Source organism: Colobus angolensis, unplaced genomic scaffold (genome assembly GCF_000951035.1).
Source record: "Colobus angolensis palliatus isolate OR3802 unplaced genomic scaffold, Cang.pa_1.0 Scaffold37, whole genome shotgun sequence".
In the NCBI taxonomy this organism is placed as follows: domain Eukaryota; kingdom Metazoa; phylum Chordata; class Mammalia; order Primates; family Cercopithecidae; genus Colobus; species Colobus angolensis.
Window position 1 is genome coordinate 2,714,128 of NW_012117043.1, and position 22,120 is coordinate 2,736,247.

At 41.1% G+C, this 22,120-nt stretch overlaps 1 protein-coding gene across 1 annotated transcript in view; it reads left to right on the plus strand.

Moving 5' to 3' along the window:
* Positions 1-22,120, plus strand: part of BCAS3 (breast carcinoma amplified sequence 3) — a 655,658-nt gene that overhangs the window by 495,530 nt on the left and 138,008 nt on the right. The window lies entirely within an intron of this gene.

Below are 22,120 nucleotides of genomic sequence, written 5' to 3' on the forward strand. Positions count from 1 at the left end.
GATGATCTGCCCACCTCAGTCTTCCAAAGTGCTGGGAATTACAGGCGTGAGCCACCACGCCTGGCTGTCCGCACCCAGCCTGTCCTAGGCACTTTAAATGTGTCAACCCATTTGGTCTCTTTGAAAAGAGTGGCCAGGTGAAGGCTAAAGGACAGGATAAGTGCAGTTTCCAGAACCCTTCTTGGCTAGTTATAGCCTAAGACTTGCAGACAGGCAGCCTGGGAAGATCTCAGGCAAGGAACCTTCAATTTAAATCTACCGTTTTGAGAATTTAGATATTTGACAAATGATTGAGCTGCTCAAGTTGCTTATGTATGAATGTGCTTGTTTAGCAGGTAGAGTTATTATTCTCTTATGTTCAAATTTATTAACAGGGGCTTAATTTCATTCCAAACAGACTGTGTAAAGGTGACTGTGCGGTACAGAAGTACAATGAAATGTGAGATTGCTCGGCCTTTGGTAGCTGCTGAGCTGGAGACCCCGTTAGCCCTACCTCTTTCTAAACAGCTCCAGCCAGGAAGCTCTCGACCTTTTCACCTTTAAACTTTGTTTGAACTTGGAAAGAAGACTTTTGAATGTTAAAAAAAAAAAAAAAAAAAAAAAGTAGAAGGAGGAGAAAGAAAGACCAGGGAAAAAAAGGTTAGGGAGGCTGCAAAAGAGATGTGGAGACTGAGGGAAAAGGACTGATTATATGTTAGCTTAACAGTCATACCAGGAAAATAATCCTCCTCTTGTCTAGGAGTTTCTGCTACTGGGAGCCACAGGGTAATCAGCTCACATGACATACCCAGAGGCGAATGCTAGCCTGTGCTGTTTTTGAACATATTCAAACAAAGGCTGATTATCCAAACAAGAATTTGGACTGCAGCAGTCGGACCAGTTAAATTATAGTTAGTAAAACTTGGTGCCTTGTGAGCTTGGAATGTTACAATTGCAGCTGGATCTTCGTTTGTCAGGCAGCCTTACTGCACAATAAAACCAGAGATTTTTATCTCCCCAGGACTCAGTTTAACTCCTTGGGTACAAAGAGAAAAGTGCCAGCTATCATACCTCAGAATCCTGGCAACTCCTGTCCCACTCCTGTCAGAGTTCATGAGGCAGTGGCATTTTCATAGTGTTCTGTAGGAAAGTGGGAGGACAGAGGCAAGTTGCTCTTCTTCTTAGATCTTATGTTGGAGATGATAATTTTTATTCATTCATTACTTTAACAACATTTATTAAATGTTACTATGGACAAAGCCCTGTGTTAGTACTCTACTTATATACAAATGGCTATAAAAAGATAGTATAGTCGATTGTAAATAGGTTTCAAAATGTTGTGAGTAATTTAGTGGAGGGATAATGGAGAAAGTAAAAAAAAAAAAAAAAAAGGCTTTTTGGAGAAAGTATGATTTGAGCTGACTTTGTGGGAAAGTAGGATTGAATCTTTAAATGTGGCTCTAAAAGTGATTTTATGCAGCAGGAACAGCACAAAGGAAAAATTGGAGGCAGGAAAGTTGGATCCTGGATGTGAAGGGAGGTAATAACAGAGAAGACTGAAAAAGTAGAATAGCCTCTGCATAGCGGACTTAGGATGCCAGGCCTGAGAGTGGACTTCCTTTGGTAAAGCAAGAGGAAGCCATTAAAAAGTTATCTTTTTTTACATAGCTGTCAAATAATCAGTTAACATGTATTGAAAAGTTACCATACTGAGAGGTGAAGCCAGCTGGACTTCCTGGGTCGAGTGGGGACTTGGAGAACTTTTCTTACAAGAGGATTATAAAACACACCAATCAGCTCTCCATAGCTAGGATTGTAAAATGCACCAATCAGCGCTCTGTAGCTAGTAAGGGTATTGTAAAATGTACCAATCAGCGCTCTGTAGCTAGCAAGAGGATTGTAAAATGCACCAATCAGCACTCTGTAAAACACACCAATCAGCGCTCTGTAAAATGCACCAATCAGGATCCCAAAAGTAGCCAATCACAAGGAGGATTGAAAAAAGGGCATTCTGATATGACAGAAACAGAACATGTGCAGGGACAAATAAGGAAATAAAAGCTGACCACCCCAGCCAGCAGCAGCAACCCTCTCAGGTCCCTTTCCACGATGTGGAAGCTGCCTTCGTTTGCTCTTCACAGTAAATCTTGTGGCTGCTCACTCTTTGGGTCCTTGCCACCTATAAGAGCTGTAACACTCACCTCGAAGGTCCGCAGCTTCATTCTTGAAGTCAGCGAGACCTGGAACCCACTGGCAGGAACCACCTCCGGACACAATACCTGGGACGTTGAATACTCAAAATAATTCTGGAAGAACATAGAGACTCAGAGAAATGAAGTAACTTTCCCAAGACTGCTCAGTCCATAAGCAGCAGAGTCACGACTGAAATCCAGACTGACCACAGACCCCCAGCTCTTAACTGCTTTTCTGTATTACTCTCTATTCCTTTTAAATCGGCCGACTTTATGATGATAATGCAAAATAGATTAGCCATATTTTTATATGGAGGCAGGAAGCTTGACTCTAATGGATCACCCATATTCCTGAATTGGATGATTATGGTAAAGAGAATTGCTTTACAGGGATGATTTTTATATTTGAGAAGATAATAGTTACCATGATCACCATCCTGAGTTGGTTTAAACATATGGGTTATAACTTTGTGTGAACAAGAGGTTTTTTTGGGGGGTGGGGGAGAAAGAGTTTCACTCTTGTTGCCCAGGCTGGAGCACAGTGGCACGATCTTGGCTCACTGCAAACTGCACCTCCTGGGTTCAAGCGATACTCCTGCCTCAGCCTCCCGAGTAGCTGGGATTACAGGCGCCTGCCACCACACCTGGCTTTTGTTTTGTTTTGTTCTGAGATGGAGTTTTGCTCTTGTTGCTCAGGCTGGAGTGCAGTGGCGTGATCTCGGCTCACTGCAACCTCCACCTTCCAGTTTCAAGCGAGTCTCCTGCCTCAGCCTCCTGAGTAACTGGGATTACAGGTGCCTGCCACCACGCCTGGCTAATTTTTGTATTTTTAGTAGAGACGGGGTTTCACCATGTTGGCCAGGCTGGTCTCGAACTCTTGACCTCATGATCCACCTGCCTTGGCCTCCCAAAGTGCTGGGATTACAGGCGTGAGCGACCACACCCAGACACAAGAGTATTTCTGTTTGACCAATTCGATCATAATGAGATAATCTGCCCTCATAGCTATTTCTTACAGTGATTTATGATAGTGCAGAGCTGGCTTTGGCAGGTCTTATGTCTTTATGGCCTTGCTTTTTCTGAGCGACACAGTTGCTACCATTGGTGTATGGCTCTCCATTTCCCAGTTTCCACGGGGTGTCTTCACCGTATTCTTATCCTCTGCTGACCCTGCCACTGTCTTGTTTTCTTTCCTGTCCTCTTTGATATACTCTGTTATTGTAAGCCAGGCTTGTGGCTTCTGGGAGGAGTGATTGGCAGGGTCAGTCAGACATAAGCACTGAAACGTGTGTCCCAGAGGTGGAAGCCAGATTTCCTCTCAGGGCCCTGAGGCCAACCTCCTGTGATGGCTTCATGGCTAGAAATAGCAAAAATCGAAATGGATATTGCAGATATTCCAGACAAGCAAACAGAAGACCGAATGCTTGGGTACTTAAGATTTTTTAATTTGTTCATGTATATTTTTAGCAGTAGAAGCAATATAGCATACCTTTGAGCCAGTTTTTCCTAGGTGTGCCAGGTAGGTTAGCGTTCCCAGTTGTCAGGAGACAATCAGGTATTGACTTAGTGAGCTCATTTTTGAAATGCAAAAGCAAAAATGAATAAAATAGCAGGTTACCATAGTATAGATAGTGGAGTTGATTGGCACCAACGTCTTTATTTAGCTTGGGTTAGAACAGATTCTGTGCATATCAGATTTGAAGAGGAGATCCTAGTTTTTATAGCAGTACCATCAAAGATAGTTATATATCCAAGAGGAAGTCTGAGTTTGAAATAATGATTAGCCCTACAGATTTTCAGCTTTTTGTTTTGGGGTTTTTTGTTTTATTTTGTTTTTGTTGTTAATTCAATTTGCAAAGCCTCTAGCAGATAGTTCTGAAACCTTTGTGAATGCTTTCTGTAACTAATGAAGCTTTTGGAAATTTGGTCTAGTGATGAGTAATTCTTTCTTTCTGACGTTAATCATTTGCATTTTATCAGTGGCTCCAAGATTAATATAAAAAGGGAACTTCATTTACGCTGAGTGATCATGTTTCAATGTGTTAATGTTTTAGGAGTAGCAGAGGATAACATGCAACTGTTAAGATCTAGATCATGCTAAAAGTATTAAAGTTGGCTTTCAGAGATTAGCTTTTTCCTACTTAAAATTAAGAACTTAAAGATTTTAATCAAGATAATCCTAAAATGTCTTAAGGTGCAACTTATTATGGAGGTGATACCAGTTGGAATAGTAAAGACCAAAGGAGAAATTGTGAGTTAATGTTTACTTTTTTATTACTATTTTAATCAAATGGCTTTACAACTTGACCTTTTAAATGTGAATATAATTTTTTAAAAGAACACTCAGGTATGTGAAGCCATAACTGTTGTGTTGGAAATTCTCAGCCCTAAAAGTTCTGCCCTTGAATGTTAAATATGTGTGTGATAAAAATATTTTGATTGGGGTTTTCTGTGTGGGCATTTACATTCTCCTGGTGACAGGTGTTTTGGTGAAGAGAAAAGCATCTTGTAGATGTTTGGGATCTGTAACCATGCTGCCTCAAACAGCAGCAGCAGCAGCAGCAGCAGCAGGAGCTACCATTTACTGAATGCCTGCTCTATCATAGGCACTCCTCTAGGCACTCTATAGACATAATTTCATCTCCTTACAAACATCCTGTCAGGCAGAATAGTATTTTTATTTCACAGATTCAAAAACAGCCTGAGAGAAGGTAAGTGGTAGGGACAGGCTATGAACTCAGGTTACTCTGATTCCAAAGTCCATATTCTTTTCACTATACCATAATATTAAAAAGGAACAAATGGGGCCAAGCATGGTGGCTCACGCCTGTAACCCCAGCACTTTGGGAGGCTAAGGCGGGCGGATCACTTGAGGCCAGGAGTTCGAGACCAGCCTGGCCAACATAGTGAAACCCCATCTCTACTAAAAATACAAAAAAAAAAAAAAAAAAAGGCCAGGCATGGTGGCACACGCCTGTAATCCCAGCTACTCTGGAGGCTGAGGCAGGAGAATCACTTGAACCCGGGAAGCAGTGGTTGCAGTGAGCTGAGATCGTGCCACTGCACTCCAGCCTGGGCAACAGAGTGAGACTTCATCTCAATAAATAAATAAATAATATAAAGGAACAAGTGTAGCTGACATTTATCTGAGACTTATCAGCCTTAGCACACATACACTGAAAAGTTTAAAACAGATTTTATGTTATTCACTAGAACAGATTCATTTACCTATATCATTGAGCCCTATAACTAAAGGGTCCATTTCTTTTAAATTAATCTCAGATACACAGAAGTATATCTTAACTAAAACTTTCTTTCCGAAAAGAAGCATTTTTAAAAGGTACCAAGGGCTCTTATTCTTAGAATGATTTGATGAAATCAAAGACAAAAATAGTTTAGGCTTTTGATTAGATTTCAATATGCCACTCTTACTAGGGAGCTTTCTCTTGTTTGGGCATGACAGAATTTTTGCCATGAGAAACCTTCTGCTTCCACCCCCTCAGTTCTCACTCCCTGTCACTTACCCTTCAAAAGACTGAATAGCAATTACAATACAGTTAGGCTTTCTTTGGGGGACCCTCATATAGTGGGCACACTGAATCTGTGGATTTAATATTAGAGGCTTGACTATTTGAATGTGATTGCAGAAGTCAATGAGGACTCTGTTATTACTACGAATTTGTAGGTTGATATTTAGCTTAGCAAGTGGTGAAGCTAGTGAGTGAGCCTGTTTACCACCAAGTGCCCACATCTCCCGTTGGCTTTGTTGTTCTCTGCTTGTTTCATCCTGTGACTTAACACACACACCTTAGCCAACTGTTTATGCTAATGATGTAAGAGAAGTCAAAGTAAATAAGCTTAATAAAATAATAGTTTGGGTGTGCACGGTGGCTCATGCCTGTAATCTCAGCACTTTGGGAGGCCAAGGTGGGCAGATCATGAGGTCAGGAGATCGAGACCATCCTAGCTAACACAGTGAAATCCCGTCTCTACTAAAAAAAAAAAAAAAAAAAAAAAAAAATGTAACCAGGCATGGTGGCTGGTGCCTGTAGTCCCAGCTACTCAGGAGGCTGAGAAGGAGAATGGCATGAACTCAGGAGGTGGAGCTTGCAGTGAGCTGAGATCACGCCACTGCACTCCAGCCTGGGCAACAGAGTGAGACTCCGTCTCAAAAAAAAAAAAAAAATCCAAACATCAGGAAGACAGTATAAATATCAGGGTCTGACCTAAAGGAGACCTTTAGATGTGTGCTGTTTAGCGCTTTGACAAATCACGATACCTTAAAACACATAAATACATTTATAGTGATGTTTGAGTAACTTGGAAGTCTATTTTAGACCAAATGCATGTTTGGTTAATTTTGCTAGGCATAGAGAGAATGTAGCCCTCCTCCCTTCATCTGAGATCCTTTAGACCTGACAAGACCCACCTGTGATGCCCAGACCCCTTCCTCCGTTTAGAAGGACATCACTGAATGCAAATTTGCAAAAAGTTATGGCAGAACCTATGGTTAAAATCTCATGAGATGCAAAGAGCCTGGAATTTAAGAAGCTAAGGGAAAATATATGTCCAGAGCCTATCTTCTACCAGTCAGCTTTGTTTTTGCTCAGATAAGTTTATTCTTTTTCTGAGCCACTGTTGAATTGAAGTAATAGTGATCACAGCTTATCACAGTTCTCTAAAGATTATTGCCTCCTTCACTGCCTTCATGAATTAACCCCAATTTCTTCCAAACAGAATTCTTAAAAAAAAAAAAAAAGAAAACTTTATTGAGATATGATTGACATACCAAAAGCTATATACTTTTTTTTGTTTTGTTTTTTTGAGACGGAGTCTTGCTCTGTCACCAGGCTGGAGTGCAATGGTGCGATCTCGACTCACTGCAACCTCCATCTCTTGGGTTCAGGCAATTCTCCTGCCTCAGCCTCCCAAGTAGCTGGGACTACAGGCACCCGCCACCATACCCAGCTCATTTTTGTATTTTTAGTAGAGATGGGGTTTCACCATGTTGGCCAAAATGGTCTCCATCTCCTGACTTCATGATCCGCCCGCCGTGGCCTCTCAAAGTGCTGGGATTACAAGCATGAGCCACCATGCCCTACCACTATACACATTTAATGTCTACACTGTGATGAGTTTGGAGATACATATATACCTATCCATCACCTCCAAAAGTTTCCTGCTGCTCTGGCAGAATCTCTTTCTTATTTAAAGCTGAGTAATATTCCATTGTGTCTATATAGTATATTTTCTTTATCCATTCATTCATTGATGGACATTTAGGTTGCTTCCACATCTTGACTATTGTGCATAGTACCACAGTGAACATTCCATACAGTGAAGTGGAGATACTTCTTCAAGATCCAGATTTCAGTTGCTTTGAATGTATATATAGTTTGATTGAATCTAGGGTAATCACCGTTATCCTGACTTTCAGGGCTTTCATTCACTTACATTCATTCCTTCATGTAGTGCAGTTCCCTGCCAGAAATATCCATCATGGAGGAAGTGACTGCTAGAGACTTCAGGGAAAATAATAACTTCTAACTATTTTATGTAGTTGAGGGATGAGTGTTTTGGTTCTTTCCTGAAGAGATGGAATCAGCCCTGTCAACCAGGCTGGAGTGCACTGGGATGACCATAGGTCTCTGCAGCATCAAACTCCTAGGCTCAAGCAGTCCTCCCACCTGGGCCTCCCAAGTAGCTGGGAATATCAGTGTGCACTACCACAACCTGCTAATTTTTTAAGTTTTTTTTTTTGTTTTTGTTTTTGTTTTTTTTTTTAAGAGATAGAGTCTTCCTATGTTGCCCCAGCTGGTCCTGAACTCCTGGCCTCAAGTGATTCTCCCTGTCTCAGCCTCCCAAAGGAATGAGTTTTAACATGCTAATTACTTTAAGTTTTACAAGAATAATATGTCAAATTAAAGCATTTTTAAACCTATTTTTTAACTCAAGTAATATATATATATTTTTTTAAAGCTTAGAAAAAAAAGAAGAAAATTAAAATCACTTGTAATTTCCTTACCTAGAGTTAACAACTATTAACATTATGGTATTTATTAAGATTCTTGTGTGCATTTGTATACACACATATATACACACTATTTTTTGTAAAATGAAATCACACTGAGCTTATTTACCAATAAGTAATGAGTCTTACCTGTCCGGTAATGAATGTGTTTTCCTTTGGTTTTTTACTTAGCACTGTATTGTGAATATCATGAACAAAGACAGTTTGGAAACAGGGTGACTAGAAGTCAACAAAAATATGTGTTATAAAAGAATAACAATAGGTAAAATTCAGAGTATTATTTTAATTTAGTGTTAAAATTATCCAAATCTCACATACTTTATTCAGTCTGTGTTTTTAAAAATTGGATATATAGGGAAGGAGCAAGTTTTTAAAAGATCTAACTGCAATTGCATAGTATTTTGTGATTTCATTATTCATCTTTATAAATGTGATGTAATAGACTATAATTTTAGCAAGTGTATCAGTCCATTTTCACGCTGCCATAAGGACATAGCCGAGACTGGGTAATTTATAAAGGAAAGAGGTTTAATTGACTCACTGTTCTGCACGGCTGGGGAGGCCTCAGGAAACTTACAATCATGGCGGAAGGGAAGCAAACACGTCCTTCTTCACATGGTTGCAGAAAGAATGAGCGCCCAGTGAAGGGGGAAGCCCCTTAGAAAACCATCAGATCTCGTGAGAACCAAGTCACTAAAACAAGAACTGGATGGGGGAAACCGCCCCCATGATTCAATTATCTCCACCTGGTCCCTCCCAGGACACATGGGGATTATGGGAACTACAATTCAAGATGAGATTTGGGTGGAGACACAGCCAAACCATATCAGTAACTATTTATTTATATTTATTTTTTAGAGACAGGGTCTTGTTATGTTGCCGAGGCTGGATTCATCTCCTGGGCTTAAGTGATCCTCCCACCTCAGCCCCCTGAGAAGCTGGTACTACAGGCATGTACTACCACACTCGGCTTAATTTTAGGAAGTATTTAAGCAAATATTATTGATCTGTATACAATTGTTCATTTTAAAAAGTGAAAAGTTCTTTCCAAACAATGTGTCAATTAGTTTTTCTCTTTGGTAGAAAAATTGTATATGTACAAATCAAAGCTGTAGAAGTACCTCCCTGCCTAACATTCAAGCGGTTTCAGATGGTAGGCTTTAACATAACAAGATGGGCTCTCAGAAAAAGCAGTTCCTAAGGGAACACCTACATTTAGTACTTCTCTTTCATGTTAATGAAGTTCTGTCTCATTGTAAGAAAAAATAAGAGATTGTTGAGTGGAGGTACCTACTGCCTAGTGCAAAGTCAAGAAGGCTGTGGAGCTGATGGGCAGCTCTTTAGAATCCAGGGGTCCATTACTGGTGAACTCAGCATGAGGCTGAAGCTGGAAGGTCACCTCCTCTAACATGAAAAAAACTGAAGCTGTGAGGGTTCAGGTGATCCACCCAGGGCTCCACAGTGATTGAGAGGGCTGAGATTTTAGAAAGACTTTCTGCCTTTCTAACACCCAGATTTGGCCTGCCTCACACACTGACAGGAATTCTCTTCTGTCCTGGGAGAGTCTTACAACTATCATGACCTCATAACTGATTTACGATGGCTTTCTGGAGATGGTCAAGTCAGGAATAGCTTTTAAATAGGTTGCTATGGCCAGGTACAGTGGCTCACGCTTGTAATCCCAGCACTTTGGGAGGCCAAGGCAGGCGGATGGCTTGAGTTCAGGAGTTCAACACCAGCCTGGGCAACATGATGAAACCCCGTCTCTACAAAAAATACAAAAATTAGCCAGGCGTGGTGGCGTGTGCCTGTAGTCCCAGCTATTCAGGAGGCTGAGGCGAGAGGACCACAGAAGCAGAGGTTGCTAGACTTGAGATGGTGCCACTGCACTCCAGCCTAGGTAATAGAGCAAGACTGTCTCAGAAAAAAAAAAAAAAAAAAGATTTATGTTGTTTCCCCCAGTCCCCTAGGTCTCTCCTTTTACTTCCACAACTAACCAGAAGTCAATGTAGGAGCCTTGGTGTTAGGTGTAGGCTAGGGGTGGCACCTGACATGGCCTCATTGGAGCCTGTGTACCGGAATTAGACCAGTTGCTACAGGTTAGCTCTGTTGGTTGTCAAGAGAATTTTCTTTTCTTTATTAAAATGCAAGTCATGCTTTTGTTTTAATACAGTATCAACCATTCAGCCTTGACATGATTTAAAATGAATGTGGCTAGTTTTGCCTTTGAGTGAGTGTGTGTGTGTGTGTGTGTGTGTGTGTGTGTGTGTAATAACCTAATTGACAAGCAATCATGACGTTTTCCTTGAGCCTGATGTTATCCCATCATTCGGAGACCCATTTTGTTTAATTTGTTTTTTCATATAGTTTCTGGTGGGAAAAATGCATTGCTTTAGTAACAAAATTAACTTGATTGAAATGTCTTAGACTTTATCATTTTCCAGTGGCTCAAAAGGTTATTTCCCAAGTGTTTAATTTTTTAAATACAGTATATATTAATTTCACTGCTACTTTCTGACATTCATCATTCCATGAAAAATTATCACAAATGAATACATCAGACTTTTAGTTACACTCCAATTCCTACTCAATGTAAAGTTATTTAACTTTGATGATAGCATGCAAATTTGATAAAGATGAAGTTTTTAAAAACCTGAACCATTTATTGATTTGCTAAATATAATTTTCACATTTTCCTTATAGTATTCTATAATACATCTTTCAGAAGGAAAACACTTGAAAACTAATATAATCTTCAGGAACTGTTCAATCAGAAATAATGAGTGGAGAGTGGAGCGGTCACTTATCAAACACATATTGTTTAAAATCCTTATGTTTAAGTATTTCTAGTCTTTGAGGTAAAAAGTTCTGCCACAAAAAGTACGGATTCATTGGGCTTCTGAATTCTGCACAACATGTCACGATTTCTGCTCTTGGGCTAAAGATAGAAAGTAAAATAAAATGTTCTTTGTGCATTTAGTTATCCTTGACTCCATGAAATTCTCCAAAGTAATTACTGGTGACCACAATACCACCTACCAGCAAGAGCAGCATTGACCATGTGCCAAGTCCCTTATTGCTGACCACAGCTGCTCTTGACTACAGCAGATGTTTCTCCTTTTGCCTTGGCAGTAAAATTTTATTAAGCAGTTTTGCAAGTAGAGAGCAGCACACTCTACCTGACGAGTGGCTGAAGATCTTAGCCCTTTTGTGCAATCAGCTTAGATTTCTCCTATCTACCATCAGGCCCCCACCTCTAGGTTCCTTGCATCTCACTAACCAGGCCTCAGGCCTTGTAAACTGCAGTCCTCTTGGGTTTGCTTCCCTACCCACCCATGTAATTTTCCCAAAGAAAATAATGTTAGAAGAGCAGCCTCACTTGTGGTTACAACTTGCGGCATTAAAAGGCTGTCACATTGGAACTTTGCTCCTACCAGTTATGGGTTTACAAAAAGGAGTTGGGGTACTTTGTTGGGATGTTTTGTTAGGATGCTTTTCTGAATTTTTCCATATCTCTTTGGTTTGGATGTTGACTTGGAAATCTCTTTTGAATTAGCTTCTTTTGGAGAGCTTTCTGCTTTTCCTGAGCACTTCTTGAATCCTTTCCCCATCAAAGCCACCAAAGGAACTTCTGATGCTCTCTCTTTTGTAGATGGTACCCTATTTGAGTCCTTCTGAAGACTGGAGCACATAAAGGCCTGATTTTTTTTCTGAGTTGGATTGGATGGTTTAACATAATTTGTCTCTATGTTTTTTGTCCTGGGTAAAGGAATATATTTGTGAGTTGTGGCTGATACTACTTTAAAAAAATTAAAATCATTCCTATGATTATTGCAACCCATTTCTCACGTCTTTCAAAGAAAACAACTCATAAAGATACTGGCAGTTGAAGGTCTAAGTCCCAGCCTGGCATGAATTCCCAGAGAGCCTTGGGCTTTGGGAGGAGGGGTAAAATATAAGATTGGAGTGCAAAGTCCATCTGGTGAGAATTTGTCTGTTGTGTGCTTCCTCAGCAGGGAGGAAATAGCAGTGACCTCAGTCCTAAATGGTAATTTCAGAAGTGTATCATGGTGGGAATTTAGCCAGCTTTGTGGCAGATGACCAACCCTGATAGCCTGATTTTTAAGGCCCCTAACACAAATGATACCAGGACTTCTTTGAATATTCTATTTAGTCTGTACTAGGACATGTAGGACAAGATGAGTGACTATTTTAGAGCTATAGGTCAAGAGGTTTGAAGCAGTATATTCACCTTTACACTTCAAACCACTTGGAGTAACTTAAAGAAGTAGTATACTGTCAAATACTTATAAAACTTCCTTCTTCTTTGCTCTTAAAGATAAGACATTGTTTAGATGAATATATATTCTTTTCCTATGTATTCTACTATTCCTGTAAAAATTTGTTTTTAAAATAAGAAACTTGGCTGGGTGTGGTGGCTCATGCCTGTAATCCCAGCACTTTGGGAGGCCGAGGCAAGTGGATCACCTGAGGTCAGGAGTTTGAAACCATCCTGGCCAACATGGTGAAACCCCATCTCTGCTAAAAATACAAAAATTTAGCCGGGAATGGGGGCTGGTGCCTGTAATCCCAGCTACTCACTTGAACCTGGGAGGCGAGGCAGAGGCTGCAGTGAGCTGAGATCACACCACTGCACTCCAGTCTGGGCAACAAGAGTGAAACTCCATCTCAAAAATAAGTAAATAAAATAAAATAGAAACTTGAAAATAATACTAGCACTGCTAGAGTGGGTATTTGGCTCAGTTCAGGCCTGTGCCTTTTTTTTGATGTTCCCAGAGCAGAGCACTCCTTAAACTAGGATGAGAAAAGTTAATTTTAATCCTCCAAAGGCTTATTTGCTAGCACAAAAGGTCATGAAACACACCCAAAACTATATTGCTAAAATCTGAAGGAGAGAGATCTCAACAGCAGAGATAGACTCTCGTGTCCCAACATAGAATTGTGTCTCTGGCTGAAGCAATAGTTTGTTTTAGGAATGCCAATACAAAAGCTACAGAATGGAAGTGTTTTCCCTTAACTCATCTGAGGGAAACTTCTTTTTCTCATGTTGTTTTAGGAAATTCAGAAGAGAATTATTTAGAAATATTTGTGAAGTCATGGTCGCAGAAGTTATTTCCAAGGATGTTTAAGTAGCTGCTGTCTGCCCATTATTTTTATAATTACTACACCTAAATCTGTTATCTGTCAAAAGGGAAAAAACTTTCTGTATCTACCTGATAGACCCATGGAGTACGAAAAAAAAAAAAAAATTTTGGTGACCCAGTCACATTTAAAGCTTTTAAAGCTCCCTTTTGAGATGATTTCTTAGAGTACTAAAATATCACCCACCCCAGAGTTTACAAATCAGAAATTGAATGAGGCAGGCTTAAAGAGGATCAAAAAACAAGATGCCAAATAAGAGCAGCTATTGTAAGACTAGAGGTTACAAAATGACGCTGCTTTTCTACAAGGAAGGTCAAAGGCACCAGGCCCCTTGCCCTGGGTTTGTCTGGTGGAAGTTTAAGGAAAGTTCATACCCTGGACCCAGTAGAGCGCTTTGCCTTCATAATTGTCTGCATATGATTTGACAAACATAAGACCTCAGTGTTCCTGGATCATTTATCCCCCTCAGCAATGTGTGCTAAATATGAAGTAAAAGGTTACCAAAGGGAGGATAGGGAAGAAAACCTAATTACCAAACCTGGTAATTTTAAACATGAGAAGATTTATATACAACGGCTTCTTCGTACACTTGTGAGTTTTGACATGTTGTGAAAATAGGGCCTGCTAAGCCATTGAAAGGATTCTCAATATATTGTGTGAGACGGAAAGAGGACCAAGAGAAAGGTTTGTTTTTCATTGTAAAGAATTGCTTTAGAAACCAAGGTTGTAACTGAGCACTGCTCTGGGCTGTATCAAGCCATAATATCCAGTGAGTCATGAAGGCATTAGGGAAGCACTGGAGACATCATAAGAAACATTTGAGTTAATGTTTGAGATAAGGAAGATGATTATCTCTAACAAGAAACTGAAATTAAAGGGCACAGTCTTCTGTTTTCGGACAGCTAAAAGGCATTCTTTTCAGTGATCTCTCCTTTGCTAACCCACGTACATGCTGTGAGTATTTGAACTAGAAACCAGGCTTTTCAGCTGAGCTCTGCATACCTGTAGACTGAGACCTTGGGCGAGTTACTGCGCACCTTGGCTTCAGCTTCCTCACCTGAAAGTGAGTGATCAACCCCGTAATCTCTATGGGACCCTTCTGGCCCAAGGAGTCTATCAGTCTGGTTTTTGAATATTATCCTACACTGGACAATCTCAGAAAGGTGTTATGACTTGTGGGTGCCTTTGTGGTACTTCATATGAGTGGGAGGTCTTGAGACTACGGACCGCTTGGGAGCCCAGTGTCTAATTCTACTACTTCCCCCTCACCAAGAATTCAGATGGTGAAACACCCTCACCCCTCCAGTCCTGCCCCCGGGAAGCCCTTAATTCAAAAAGGTCATTTCATTTCCTGTGAGCCAGTCTTACATCACTGGTGCAACAATTGGGCAGTGCTTGCCCAGCTGGAAGTTGAGACATTGGAGGCCTCAGCCTAGTGTCCCAGACAGTATTTGTCAGGCTGATGATAAGCTGGTGGAGAGTCTGTTAACTCAAGGCCTGATTCTAATGAATTTGGGATTCCTTGCTGAAAAAAAGACTGGGCTGAGTGTGGTGGCTCATGCCTGTAATCCCAGCACTTTGGGAGGCTGAGGTGGGGCGGATCACCAAAGGTCGGGAGTTCGAGACCATCCTGGCCAATATGGTGAAACCCTGTCTCTACTAAAAATACAAAAAATTAGCCGGGCCTGGTGGTGGGTGCCTATAATCCCAACTACTCGGGAGGCTGAGGCAGGAGAATCACTTGAACCTAGGAGGCAGAGGTTGCAGTGAGCCGAGATTGCGCCATTCCATTCCAGCCTGGGCAGCAAGAGCGAAACTCCACCTCAAAAAAAAAAAAAAAGAAAGATTGGATCCTGGTCCATCCAAGATGCTGCCCTTGCAACCTCTGGGTTGATGACTGATATGTTGGTCTCTTGGGACAAGGCTGTACAGTTGAGAAAAGTAGCAAGAACATCAGATCTCTGCAGGTCATCTGGCCCCCATAAAAAAGCAATAGCAACTGGGAAAAGACTAGACTGCTAGGTTCCCAGCTATACTGGATTATTAGACAAAGCCACCCACTCCATCTTTGTTTATAGAACTCATTTTCAGGAACAAGTGTTTTATAGTGAGGTAGAGGTTGTAAAGAAGCTCTTTACAATGAAGATCCCAAATATGTGCGCCTTCTATCAAGCTTGATCTAAAGGAACTTTACATGGGTGGCAGTTTAGAAGAAAAAGAGAGAAAAGGATAAAGAAAAAAACTAATAAAAATAGCTGAGATCACTCAACAGTTATCAAGAAACAGATACTACAGTTTTATAACATGAAGTACTAAAAGTATATGCACTCTTAAAAGGCAATTAAAACGTATGCTCCAAAACTATAAAACATTTTCTTTTCATCTGCAACATAGAGGGCAGATTACAACACATTAATAACGTTTTGTTTAGAGTTCAGTTTCTGATGGTTTCCAAATGTAGTCTGTGTAGATTAACCAGAAGGAGTCCAGTTCCCTTTTTTAAGAGCGCTTGTAAAGGAAAGCAATGTGGTAAGATTGTTATGAAAAGAGAGTGTATTTAGGAAATAGCACTTAGCAGGGTCTCTCTGAATGGCTGCCAGGTCAGGAAGCTGAAGTGCAAGGCTTGGCCCTTGTTCAGCCCCCCCAGTTCCAGCTTCTTGACCACACAGTACGTCAGGAACATGTCACAAGCCAGCCAGGAAGACTCAGCCCCGCCCATGGGCCAGCTTGGCACGGCTGCTTTCACATAACCCAGGGCTCCAGAGGGGCCGGAGGCAGGCATTCCAGGGCCACGGGAACATGCAAGTTTTTAAAATAGAAGTGAAGGACTTAAAAAAAAAAAAAAAAAAAAAGCCTGGGAATTAAGCAGTTGCTGAGTCCTTGAGTCCTTATGGAACATGGTTCCTCATGTAGAGTGGCAGAGGTGAAAAGGGCCTTAAAGGTTATCTCATCCTCTGGCCTCTCCTTATAAACAAGGACATTGACCTGCTTACAACCACAGTGATAGAACCAATTGTGGAATCCATATCTGTCAGCTCTTAGTCTGCTAAACCCACTGACTTCTACCTCACCGGGCTAAGCTGCCCTTTCTTCCTTGGATTTTGGCTCTAGAAAGCTGTCCAGTAATCCAGTAATCTGTTGCTGTACCCTTTTTTTTGAGATGGAGTCTTACTCTATTGCCCAGGCTGGAGTGCAATGGTATGATCTCAGCTCACTGCAACCTCCGCTTCCCGGGTTCAAGCGATTCTCCTGCGTCAGCCTCCCAAGTAGCTGGGATCACAGGCATGTGCCACCATGCCTGGCTAATTTGTATTTTTTAGTAGAGATGGGGTTCCACCATGTTGACCAGGCTGGTCTCGAACTCCTGACCTCAGGTGATCCACTTGCCTCGGCCTCCCAAAGGGCTGGGATTACAGGCATGAGCCACTGAGCCCGTTCTGTTGCTATACCATTTGTTCCTACTACTTGCCTAACTGCTCTATGTCTCAGTCTCAGTTTTCTCATCTACAAAATGGAGATAATATCAATGTCTGGGGTGGGCCCAGTGGCTCACGCCTGTAATCCCAACACTTTGGGAGGCTGAGGCGTGTGGATCACCTAAGGTCAGGAGTTGGAGATATATGTATATATAAAATCAATATCTGCTTCACAGAGTTACAAGGATTGATAGAATAAACGTGTAACATTTACGGTGCCTGGTATGGAATAAGGGCTCAATAATATTATCTATTCCCACTAATAATAATATAATTAGCATTATACTATCATTTGTCTTATTGCTACTACTATTTCTACAGTTGCTACATTAGCAGTTGCAGGAATTTGGCCTGGAGCCTAGGCATGGTGTATGAGCTCTATGGTAGTAGACAGTCAGACCCAGGATTGGAGGGAGGGGAGCCGAGTAGAAGGGAAGATGAGTCTTGGATGCCTCTGGGCCAGTGCTTCATAAAGTCCTGTGCTCAGATTCCAGCTGTGGAACAGAGGTGCAGAGGTGGGTTTTAATGTTACTGCTGTTTTTGCTCAGTTTTGCCTTTCCATTTTTGTTGTATAGTTTTAGTTGAAAGAGACTTTAGAGATGATCACGTACACATTACAGTTCAGCCTCCACAGTTTACATGGGGGGAAACTGAAGCTCAGAAAGAAAAAGTGGCTTGCCTTATGTCTTGCTAGCCTTACTTGGTAATTGAATAGAGCTCTTGTCTAATTTACATATAAAAGGAAAACTGGAGGAGAAAGAGCCTTAGGATAATACCCATAAGATCGAAAAATCCTTCAGCCTTTCTTCTACATCAGGCCCACTGGGGACCCTACTTAAAACCCTCATTTTGACCTGGTTCCTTAGTCAGCATGGAGACAAGCCTGAGGAAAAAACTCAAGAGAGCCGGCCTCCTTCCTTAGGTATTATTAGAGAGCAATCCCCTATAAAAGTTAAGTGGATGTTTGTTTTTTATTTAAAACCTTCAGGAGATTTAACCCTGCTGGGCTGCTCCTGCCCACAGCAGTGTCCCTTCAGGCCTCCCATAACACTTCTACTGTAAAGAGGGCTTGCTTTCAGAATGCTTAAACAACTCTGACATGCACATTTCTTTGCTTAATACAAGGCTCACTGATTTAGAAAGTAAAATTACTTTCTTAGTTGATGCCTCAATTGTTTTTTCCTTTGAGTTCTTATCTTTCCTTTGCCCTAGTGTCAAGTCAGTTTTCCTGTTTTGCTAAAATGTTTGATCAACTTTAAGATTAGAAACTTTATGGCAGGGTGTGGTGGCTCATGCCTGTAATCCCAGCACTTTGGGAGGCTGTGGTGAGTGGATCACAGGGTCAAGAGATGGAGACTAACCTGGCCAACATGGTGAAACCACTTCTCTACTAAAAATACAAAAATTAGCTGGGCGTGGTGGTGGGCGCCTGTAGTCCCAGCTATTCAGGAGACTGAGGTAGGAGAATCACTTGAATCTGGGAGGTGGAGGTTGCAGTGAGCCAAGATTGCGCCACTGCACTCCAGTCTGGTGACAGAGTGAGACTCCATCTGAAAAAAGAAAAAAAGATTAGAAAATTTATAGTGCTTTAAATACCCAGTGAGCATATGATTGCTGGAAAAGTCGTTCATCCTCACCAATAACACTATAACAACAAAACCATTACCTAGAAAAATCAACTAGAAATTCAGTGAGAACATTTTAGCTTTTTCCTTTAAAATTTTTAAAATTCTGACATTGCCTGGTTACATTGAAACAGCCCTGTTGTGTCATCCTACTTTCTTTTTCCTGGTATTTTCCCCTTTGGGACTTTGGTTTCATTAATCTCAATCTGTTCTGAAGGCACTAAGGCAGATTTTCAAAGAGCTGTAATTGTCACAGTGAGAGCACAATGACTTATTGAAGTTTCACATGTTGCTCTTTTTGGAACTACTAGAGATTGGAACCAATTCTCCATCCACATCTCTATCCGAGAGTTGGATGAAAATGTCAAAGTTTTCCCTTCTCCGGTGCTTGTCAAAAGTATTTCTCCCAGCTAATTTCATTCCCAGTTGCCAAAGAAAAGAAACCAAGCATAACTCCTCATCTCCAGGTCACCCGACAAGGTAAGAGGAGAGATTAAACAAATGTGCCGAAGTTTCTTTCCCTTATAGCCTCCAGATCTCCAGAATATACCTCTTTAGTTTCCACATCACACTTTCCTACATTTCTTGTTAATTAGATGATGTCTGGAAAGATCACAGGAAACTGGTATGACTACCAAGGGGACAGAGGCTTTTGTAGTGCATTGGTACCCCTAAGTCTGTCCATCCTTGTCCAGAAATACAACGGGCACATCTTTGCACCCTGTGGAATCAGGGTTAGTCCTGAAATCAGAGTAGACTTGGCTTTGTACTTCTATCTGGGTAGTTGGCTTAAGTGCTGTGTCTGTATTGAGTGACGCTTTTCCATCAGAATTCATATTCTTTTGGAAGCCTAGACTATTTCTTCATTTGACCACACTCTGCAGGGTTTTAGTACTGAAGGGTTCCCAATGTAGCTGCTCACGTGGAGAACCTTATCACAGCTTTCTTTTCCCTGAGTTATTTGTGGTAAAGTCCTGGCAGTTTGTTTAGATGTTCAGTGAGTGACACCTAATAGAAGTGGATGGGGCTGGACTTCAAGGTGGTTTGGGGTCTTGATGGTTTTTTTTACCAAGTACTATGAAGAGATTTGCTCCTAGACTTTAGGGATGGGAAATGCTGCTGTTTTTTCCCCTGAAAATTGAGTCTGGTCAAATTGACAAGTTATTTTCTGAAACTCCAAGTCATAATTGTACCATATTTATTTTCTGATTTTTTTTTTTTTAACCTTTCAGTTAATAAATGTTTCCCAGCCCCTGTCAGCCTCTACTGGTGATCAGGAGAAATGGGCCAATGGCTTTATGTAACTGAGGTTTCTGTTTTAACATGAAAGTACTATATTTACCTTCAAAATGACCCTCACTTAGATCAGACTACCTGGGGTTGTCAAGCCTTCCATCTTCAAGCCAAGAGGTAGTTGGGCTTTTTGGTTTTTGTTTTTTTGGTTTATTTTATTTTTATTTATTTTATTTTATTTTTATTTTTTGAGGCAGCCTCACTCCGTCACCCAGGCTGGAGGGCAGTGGTGTGATCAAGGCTCAGTGCAACCTACGCCTCTGGGGTTCAAGTGATTCTCCTGCCTCAGCCTCCTGAGTAGCTGAGATTACAGGCGTGCGCCACCACACTTGGCTAATTTTTGTATTTTTAGTAGAGACAGGGTTTTGCCATGTTGGCCAGGCCGGTCTCAAACTCCTGGCCTCAAGTGATCCTCCCAGCTGGGCCTCCCAAAGTGCTGAGATTACAGGCATGAGCCACCATGCCTGGCTGTTTGGTTTTGTTTAGGTGCCTTTGTCCATGCAGTGCTATGTGTCTGGGATTATTGCCCACTTCCTGCCTTTGAAACCAGTGCATTGTGTCACCAGAGAGCCTGGGATACAGAGGTAAACTGGAGACAGAGTCACACAAAAATAATCATTTCAAAAGAAACCTGAGGCTGTCAGGGTTGTTGGTATGCCATGGCATAGGACCCAAAGTGATCTTCTCAGGCCTCAACCCCAGCCCATGCAGATGGTATCTGAGCCACTTACAAGTAAAGGTGAACCTTAGTACTGCATATAAATAAGTCTCTGATTAATTCCTTGGGGTGAACCTAGGTTCTCTTTGAGGTATTTTCTCTATCAAAATCAAGATTTTTGGATTAAAAAAAAAATTTACATTATGCTTTATATTTATACAGCATTTCCGCTCACATGATTTCCTTTTAAATCTCAATCTTTGAGATTGGTGTTGTCATGCCCATTTTGCTGATAAGGCTTAGGGAAAGAAACTCTAAAGTCACATTGCTAATAAAGGGCAGAACTGGCCAGTCGTGGTGGCTCACGCCTATAATCCCAACACTTTGGGAGGCTGAGGCAGGCGGATCACGAGGTCAGGAGTTTGAGACCAGCCTGGCCAATATGGTGAAACTCCATCTCTACTAATAATACAGAAATTAGTCGGGTGTGGTGGCCACGTGCCCATAGTCCCAGCTACACTGAGGCTAAGGCAGAAGAATCGCTTGAACCTGGGAGGCAGAGGTTGCAGTGAGCCAAGATTGCACCACTGCACTCCAGCCTGAGGGACAGTGCGAGACTCCATCTCCAAAAAAAAGGCAGAACTCTGGCATTCCACCCATGTCTTCAGTCATTTCTTCAATAATAGTTTTACCAAGCCACCCTCCTTTGAATGGAATACTTTAGCGGTCCCAGGAGGGTCTTCCTTTATATCAAAATAGCAAATATTTTGGTTATGTTAAAATACTTTTCTTCTCAAAGACTTTGATATGCTGCATCTTCAAATAATAGAAATCTGAATTCATTATTGTCTTGTTTAAGGTAACATTATGTAGAGGGAGGAACACGGAATTTGGGATCAATCAAATGATTCAAAATATGATTCTTCTCTGTGATAAATGTGTGACTTACACTTAGCCTGTTTCTTCATCTAGACAAATGTGAATGACAAACCAGCTCAAAGGGGTCTTGCAAGTATTAAATTAAACACGAACACAGTGCTTAATATTAGTAGGAATCCAATAAACAGACGTTTCCCTTCCCATTTTCACTCTGGTTCAAACTGAGCTTTTCTTTCTTACCTCTCACTTCTTTCTTAGATCAATTCTTTGCTCAAGGGAAATGTAATTGTTTATCATCTGTTGAGCATAGATTTTCTCTTCCCACCTTCATATTTTTGTGCACACTGTTCCTTCCTCTGAAGAGCCCTGCTCTTCTCAGTGTCCTTCATATACTCCTGGTTAACCACCTACAGGATTTCTACTCATCTTTCAAGGTTTAGAGAAAATAGTGCTCTTCCTTGCAACCTTTCTGATTATTCCAATCAAAAATTATCTTCTTTTCTCTGAATATCTTTAATAGTCACTGCCCTCTTATGGGACTTACCATGTTTCACCTGATACTGTCTTTAAGTATGTAACTTTATTTTCTTTCCTATCAGACTTTAAATTCATTGTGGAAAGGGGTTGTTACTTCTTGCTCTAGATATCCACTGTAACGTGTAGCGTAGTTCCTAGGAGGCTGCATGGTATGATCAAAAGAACACAGGTTTTTAGAGGCAGGTTTATCTAGGTTTGAATTGTGGGTCTGCCACTTCTTCACTAGCTGTTGACCTTAGAAAAGTTGCTTCACCCTCTGAGCCTCTGTAAAATGTGAATAATCATAT